Source organism: Paramormyrops kingsleyae, chromosome 25 (genome assembly GCF_048594095.1).
Source record: "Paramormyrops kingsleyae isolate MSU_618 chromosome 25, PKINGS_0.4, whole genome shotgun sequence".
Classification (NCBI taxonomy): domain Eukaryota; kingdom Metazoa; phylum Chordata; class Actinopteri; order Osteoglossiformes; family Mormyridae; genus Paramormyrops; species Paramormyrops kingsleyae.
Genome location: NC_132821.1, coordinates 13,011,791 through 13,018,787, shown reverse-complemented (window position 1 = coordinate 13,018,787; position 6,997 = coordinate 13,011,791).

Here is a 6,997-nt window from a genome sequence, read left to right as displayed (position 1 = left end):
GCAGCTGGAGCTGCGGGCAGGACGGGAACAGGCGGGTCAGGAACAGGCAGGTCTGGAGCAGGCTGGACCGACGAGCAGGGCTGGACGGGCAGAGCGGCGGCCTCAGGCAGGGCCGCGGGCAGAGCAACGGCCTCAGGCAGGGCCACGGGCAGGACAGGAATGGCGGCCTCAGGCAGGGCCGCGGGCAGGACAGCGGCCAGCAGGGGGCGCCTCGGCGGGCGCCACCTTCACGTGGCCAGCAGGGGGCGCCGCAGTAGGCACCTCGGCAGGTACCTCGGGCTTGCGACCAGCAGGGGCCGCCTTGGCAGGCACCGCCCTCACGTGGCCAGCAAGGGGCACCACGGGTAGAGCGGCTTCCTCCGCTGCAGGCGGAGGAAAAGCCAGGCCCTCGGGCTGAGCTGCAGCGGGCACCCTCAGTTCCTGGCCAGCAGGGGGCGCCGCGGCGGGTGCCGCCATCACGCGGCCAGCAGGGGGCGCCGTAGCGGGCACCTCAGGCAGAGAGGTGTCCTCAGCTGCAGGCAGAGGTGAAGCCAGGACCTCGGGCAGAGCTGCAGCGGGCACCCTCAGTTCCTGGCCAGCAGGGGGCGCCGCCATCACGCGGCCAGCAGGGGGCGCATCTGCAGCCCCCTCAGGCAGTGTCGCAGGCAGCTGCAGGGACTGCAGGCAGGACAAGCAGGACAGACGGGTCAGGCAGGACAGACGGGTCAGGCAGGACCGGCGGGTCAGGCAGTGCTGCTGGCAGCACGGCCACAACAGCAGCAGGCTGTGGCGCGGGCAGAGCGGCGGCAGCAGGCGCTGCTGGCAGGTCCGGAACATGCAGGTCCGGAACGGGCGCCAGGATGGGCGCCGGGCGAGAAGGCGCTGCCCCTTTAAGGGCTCTCGGCACCCGGGGAATAGCGTCCCTAATTGCGCTGATCCCTTTACCGTGCAAGCGCTCCGGCCGGTATGGATACGCCTCTAACGGAGGCAGCTTCTCTCCGTTGGGACCGAGCAGGCGGGTAGTGCCGGTGTCGTCCCAGGCGGGGAGCAGAGAGCAGGCTCATAGGTAGAGCGTTGGGGCTGCTTCCGCCAGCTCTCTGCTCCGCTTCTCCCGGCTGCTCGTTAGGCGTTGGCTCAGGCGGCGAAGGCATTTCCGTGCCCTCGTCAGCGGGTATTCCTGCCCGGCTGGGCGTTCCCTCCCGAGCAGGTCCGTGCCCTGGTTAGCCATCTCCAGGGCTATAGGGTCCTCCTGGACCTCGGGCTGGGATTGCCAGTACACAAAGTCTTGCAGCAGCCCGAGCCGGTGGTGCTCGGACTGCTGCTTTGTGCTTCTGCGGAGACTCGTCATTCTGTCACGGTTGCGGAGAGGCGAGCAGGGAAGCAGGGGAATGGAGCCAGGAAGTCGGGTTGAAACGGGGATTTATTCGGGAAAGTCGGGACCAGGGAATCACAACAGGCAACATTAATGACGAGTCTGGGGAAGACGGACTCAGACGAGGACTAAATACAAAAGACAAGCCACAGGTAACAAGCCACAGGTGAGAACAATCAGGGCGAAACAGGAGGTAATGAAGTGGGCGTGGCACACATCAGGAGCGGACGGAGCGGGGCGTAACATATATTATATTTGTTATTGGAAATAGTTTAAAGTATTCTGATTGATTGAATGAACTGCTTTAACTTTTTAGCTAAAAAGTATTAAAGTAGTCTAGAGTCAGGAAGCTGTATCTTTCATAATGTTGTGTCTGTTAATTGTACAGAAAAATCGAAAAATATCTACAGGACTTGGAAGCAGAAACTTTCCAGACTGACACTACTGAGGTAAGTTCAGCTATTAAAAAAATGAAAAGTGGGGCTATTTTGGGGGCGTATTGTATATTTTGTGGGCTAAACGTTGTATAAAGTTTTCCCATCTTTTTAAAAGCAAATCAACTTTATAGGCCTTTAAATGCAAATCAACTTTATAGGCCTTTAAATGGACTTGTCAGGGTCAGCCCCCCACTGTGGTCCTTCCGTGCCCCTTCCCCGTTTGACCAGCAGGTGGTGCTGGTCATTCCATCCTTCACGTCAGTCCTTGTTCTCCCCTGTCTCCTGTCTGGTCTCGTGGCTCAATGTATTAAGCATGTGCTGTCTGTTTGCCCCTCTGTCCTGAGTTCCCTCTTGTCTTGTGTTCGAATCCCACCTCCTCTGTTTTTGTATTTAGCTCCCTGGTTTTTTCCTTTGTGCTTGTTAACCCCCTGGGACCGTTTAAATAACTCCGCGAGTTTTTGTCATATACACATTTTAAAAATACTCTCAGAAACTTTGGACGGTCTACTTTTCAAATATATATAGGTAGAAACTAAATATATTTTTACAGCTTCGTGATACGAATAGAAAGAACAAGAGTGACTGACTTAAGCGTCTGCGTCTCGAAGCGGCTCTGATCACCCACCCACTTGCAAATCGCGCTATTCGCATGATAATAACATGATAATCCGACAGTTAGTATTGGGTGAAGAAATATGTGAATATGCCCATTGTGACCGAAATAAACAAGAGCACATGTCTGGGTAGTGTTTACACTGATCGGCTACAATATAGCACACGGATACGTCTCTGCCGCTGAAGCTTTGCGCCAGTGTTGCCACTTTCAGCAGCGAAGCTCATACCTGCGTTCATGGCTCAGTGGGCTAAGCCTGTGTGCCTGCAATCACGTGGTCGCCGATTCAAACGCAGCGTATTTAGAACGTGAATAGCGATCTTCCGCTGAGAGCGGTCCTACACGCTCCCGACGCAAGTAAAACAAAGAAAGGTGACACGATTTGCTTTTTTGCCTATTTAACCTAATTTTAAAAACCTTAATACTTCTGACAATGGAAGTTTTGAAAAGAAGACAGATAACGGATTTAGTCAGTGTTTTTTTCATGATTCTACATAATGATTTCAGCGAGATATAAACTGAAATACACGAGAAAGATACGCGGTCGATGATGCCCTCGTCCCCAGAGCGTCAATTATAGTCACTGCATCATATTTATCGCTTTCTATATTTATATAGTCACAGTTTTTCATTTTTCATTCCATCTATCAATAAACTGTGAAAGGGATTTTATTGTTGCTACTTTTCTTGCGTTTCAAACTGCCTTTCCAAAGTGATGGGTGTGGGGTGCAGTGACATTCCAGACTGATGGGCCATTGACAGTATGCAAACTACTACAGGTGTGAGGACACCTATCTCATCAATATTCATTGTGAAGACCACTGACTTTGAGAAAAAGAGTGTCACTCCAAAGTTCTAACACTTTAGTAATCAAACCATATAAAATTTCTGAATGTCAGTTTCACCTATGTGTAGCCAACCCCTGTGTCTATAAGCTTCAGAGCTCAAAAGTCTTACCTAGAAATGTCTATAATGTGATTTTTTACAATTTCTCAGCATGTCTGAAAATAGGTTTTTGAAAAGTATATGTTTAAAGTTGATTTTAACAAAAAATAGAATAATAACATTCTAAGAGGTCTCAGATTATTGGTGCTGAGTTTGTGCTGAATAAAAGCAAATGTATCACTTTGGGATAAGTGTTTTTTAGATAGGTGAAATATTTTAAAATGTCAAGGCATGTCAGACTACTTCGAAAGTGGAAAAAAGGCCTCAGGCCCCAGGGGGTTGAACCCTGGTGTCTGATTTAGTAATTGGTTTTGGTTTTGTTTCTTGTTCCCCTGCCTTATGTTATTACCTATGTACCTTCCGTGTGTTGTTATATGCTTCCTTGGTTAGTGTTTAGTTTCCCTGATGGTTAGTGTCTGAGTTAATTGGTTTCACCTGTGTCCTGTTTCCCTAGTCTTTGTTAATCAGCCTCACCTGCCCTGTGTTAGTCATTACCCCATAGTATATTAGTTCCTGCCTGTGTTCTGTTCCCCGCTGGTTCATTGCGTCGCGTCTCATGTCTAAGCTCGTGTCTCTGAGGTCTACACTCGTCTATGGTTTGTCTACGTCATCTATGCCCTTGTCTAGTCTTGTCTCTGGTTTTACCTTAGTGTCGTGCTAGTTAGTTTTCCTTGTGTGTTTAGTTTAGTTACTTCCTCCCTGTTTTAGTTTTGACCCCTCGTGGTCCTTTTTTTTGGTTTAGTTCTGTTTGTAGTGTTTTCTGTTTAATTTAATAAATCCCCCTTTTGTTCTGGAGCCGCAAGTGGGTCGTCCGCCCTTTCTTTGTGCACCATGCCCCGTTCCCGTGCCGTCCGGATCCATGACAGTATGAACCAGCCAAAAAGACGATCCCCAGGCTCCACAACCCCCCTCATGCTGGGACGTGTGTCCCTGGCACCAGCCACTGGCCCTGCGGTGCTCCCGCTGGAGCACTCTACCCCTGGACCAGTTCCTGGCCTTGGCACCCGCCTGGCCCTAAAATGTTCCAGGTCTCCCGAGGACGCCATCCCACGAGTCCCCAAGGTGCCAAAGATAGCCCCTGCTCTGGCATCTGGGAGACCTCTGCCTGCCTGCCTCCAGGGCTTCCGGTTGGAACGCCTGTCAAGGAGGAGGATGGACCGGAGGCTTTTGCTCGTCGGCTGAAGGCCTGGGTCCAGGGTCTCCGGTATCCAGTTACTGGCCCAGGGAAAGCCGCAGCCGCCTCCGCCGCTCTGCCCGAGCCCTGCCCAGGGGAAGCCGCGGCCGCCTCCGCCGCTCTGCCCGAGCCCTGCCCAGGGGAAGCCGCGGCCGCCTCCGCCGCTCTGCCCGAGCCCTGCCCAGGGGAAGCCGCGGCCGCTTCCGCCGCTCTGCCCGAGCCCTGCCCAGGGGAAGCCGCGGCCGCTTCTGCCGCTCTGCCCGAGCCCTGCCCAGGGGGGGCCGCCGCTTCTGCTCTGTCTGCGCCCGGCCCACGGGGGGCCGCCGCTTCTGCTCTGTCTGCGCCCGACCCACAGGAGGTTGCCGCTTCTGCGATGCCCCGGCCGCCCGCGCCCGGCCTACAGGGGGCTGTCGTCTCTGCGACGCTCCGGCTGCCCGCGCCCGGTCCACAGGGGGCCGCTTTCGTCTCTGCTCTGCCTGCGCCCGGTCCACAGGGGGCCGCCGCTTCTGCTCTGCCCGCGCCCGGCCCACAGGGGGCCGCTTTCGTCTCTGCTCTGCCTGCGCCCGGCCCACAGGGGGCCGCCGCTTCTGCTCTGCCTGCGCCCGGCCCACAGGGGGCCAGGCCTTTTGACTTTGCTCCTGCATCTCCGCCCAAGACCGTCCTGGCCCCAAGCCCCAAGATCCGGACGCCTACCTCCACCCAAGCGGACCTTTCCTGGCGCTGGTGGAGGCCCAGCAGAGGGTCAGGCCGGTTCTCTGTCTCCCGAAAGGGGAGACGGGGACACACTAGGCGGTCCAACCGCCTAGACGCAATCCCTTCCTTGTCACCCTCTGGTCCTAGTTCCCGTCCTCATTCTGCAATCCCTTCCTTGTCACCCTCTGGTCCCAGTTCCTGTCCTCATCCTTCATTCCCTTCTCCTTCGCCCTTCAGTTCCCATTCCGGTCCCGTGCCCTTCTCATCACCCTCCAATCCCAGTCCCTGTCCCAATCCTGCAGTCCCTTCCTTATTGTTCCCCTCTGGTCCCCATCCTTCCTTATCGTCCTCCAGTCCCCATTCCGGTCTTGTGCCCTCCTCGTCGTTCCCCAGTCTTGTAGTGCCCTCCTCGTTGTTGCCCTCCGTTCCCAGTTCCCATCCTTGTCCTAGGGTCCCTTACTCATCCTCCAGTCCTTCGCTCCCTTCCTTGTCACCCTCCGGTCCCTTTTCCCGTCCTGCCGTCATTGCCTCATCGCCCTCCAGTACCCGTCCTTGTCCACGTCCCGCAGTCCCTTCCTCGTCGCCCTCCGGTCCTAGTTCCCGTCCTAGATCTCCAGTCCCATCCTTGTCGCCCTCCTATCAGCCACCTACCCCACATCCTACCCAACAGTTCCCTTTTCTGTTTCCCGGTCAGCTGCCCCAACAAGTCCCGTTTCTGCCCTTCCCTTCCGGTCCCTCTGCCCCGTTTCGGTCCCAGTCCCATGTCCCTGGTCCTGTCCCTTCTGGTTCCCCTGCATTTTGTTTTCCTCCTCGTGCCCCGGGTTTTGTTCCTCCGCCTCCGCGTCCGTTCCCAGGTCCTTTTGTTTTTGGTTCCCATGCTCTGTCCCCTGCTGTGTTTCCCCGTCTGGTCTTCCTGTCTCAGCTCCTGGTGTCTGCTCTGTCTATTTTCGTGCCCTTCCTGTCTGAGTTTTTGGTTCTGTCTGTCCAGTTCCTCGGTTGTCGTTAGTCTGTTCCCTGTCCGGTTCTGCGTCTTAGTCTGTTCCGTCCGTCCTGTCTGTCCGGTTCCTTGGTTGTCGTTCGTCTGTTCCCTGTCCTGCTCCGCGTCTGAGTCCTGTCTGCCTGTTCTCTGTGGCCCTGGCAGTGCCCCGGCGTGTGCCCTGACCTCTAGCATCAACAAGGCATTTTCGACCCACAGGACTGCCGCATACTGGATGTTTTTCTCTTTGCACACCATTCTTTGTAAACCCTAGAAATGGTTGTGCGTGGAAATCCCAGTAACTGAGCAGATTGTGAAATACTCAGACCGGCCCGTCTGGCACCAACAACCATGCCACGCTCAAAATTGCTTAAATCACCTTTCTTTCCCATTCTGACATTCAGTTTGGAGTTCAGGAGATTGTCTTGACCAGGACCACACCACCAAATGCATTGAAGCAACTGCCATGTGATTGGTTGATTAGATAATTGCATTAATGAGAAATTGAACAGGTGTTCCTAATAATCCTTTAGGTGAGTGTACATATAGAACATGACAGCATGCCATCATTAAAGGCATGTTTATCCATTGATACAAGTATAAAAATCACTTCATTCATTTTAACACACCTCGTTTAATCACAATGAGTATCATTAATATTCATTGGCAGGAGGAGCACATGCTCAGTATTGTGCTTAATATTCATGAGGACCAGGACAGGTTTCTCCAGAATACTAAACCATCCTTGTTTGTGTGTGTGTGTGCGTAGATTTGAGAGATGCGATAGCAGATCAGGGCGATCTGTATC